The following is a 1,088-nucleotide window of genomic DNA, read 5'->3' on the forward strand; positions in this document are numbered from 1 at the left end:
TTTTTTTGTGTAATCTAAAATAACGCGACTTTCTGTTTTTCAAATTTCTCAGTTCTTTAGTGAACCATAACTGTGTTTGCTCTTCAGGAACATACATGCGTTTAGGCACATGCTTTTCAAATAATTTATGTAAAGTAAAGTTAAAAAGTGCAACGCTTTGTTCAATATTTTCTTTAAATGCAGGCCACGACAATTTAGACAGTTCTTTGTTAAGCATTTTAAAGTTGGCTTTCGAAAAATCAAAGCGAATATTTGGTTCGTATGCTTGGGTACTGCAATTTTGACCATCACTTATAACTTCGTAAGATACCTCCATAGCAGGGTGGTAGACATCTTCGGGCAAAACTAGTGGATCACGCTTTTTTACAACGGACTTAGATGCGTCATCAACCTGAACAAGATCTAATACTTTACCAAACTTATTGTGAAGTACATTAACCGGAGTTTGGCAGAGTTCAGCCATCTCCTCTAAAAATACGTTGTTGCAGGCACTAGACGCAAAAGGTACGATATCATTGTCAATGATGTTCCATGATATGCTTGGTAAATTAAAATCACCCAACATAATCATTGAATCAGAAGGTTTAGTCAGTAAATTAACTGATTTCAGTAAAGAGATGAGTCGTGAATACAGCAATGTATCAGATCGGGGAGGGAGGGAATGGAATTGATGACCTGTGTTCGAAAGTAATCGGGTATCTCTCCGAACTTTCTCGCTTCTTCACTGCAAAGTGTCTAGCCCTCTCCCCTACGAAATCCTCTGCGACCCTGTTCACAACCTGGACGAAGGAGGTCAGGATACCGCTGGGAATTCACGTCGATGACACACCAATTCCGACGGTGAATAACCCCAAAATACCCGAAGTAACATTCGACAGCCTGCTCTCCTTCTCTGCGCACGCAACCGCATTTGTCAATAAAGTACAGAGCCGCAACAAGGTCCTCAAGTCGCTGTTGTTGTTGTTGTTGTAGCGGCTACAACAACCCCGCTCAGGACGGTTCAAGGCAATAGGCCGGCCGGTTTTGAACTACGCAGCGCCAGTGTGGTCGCCAGGGACTAGTAGGACGCAGTGGACGAAGCTACAGAC

Source organism: Rhagoletis zephyria, unplaced genomic scaffold (assembly GCF_001687245.7).
Source record: "Rhagoletis zephyria isolate East Lansing unplaced genomic scaffold, Rhagoletis_zephyria_1.1 Rzeph_scaffold_00590, whole genome shotgun sequence".
NCBI classification, from domain to species: domain Eukaryota; kingdom Metazoa; phylum Arthropoda; class Insecta; order Diptera; family Tephritidae; genus Rhagoletis; species Rhagoletis zephyria.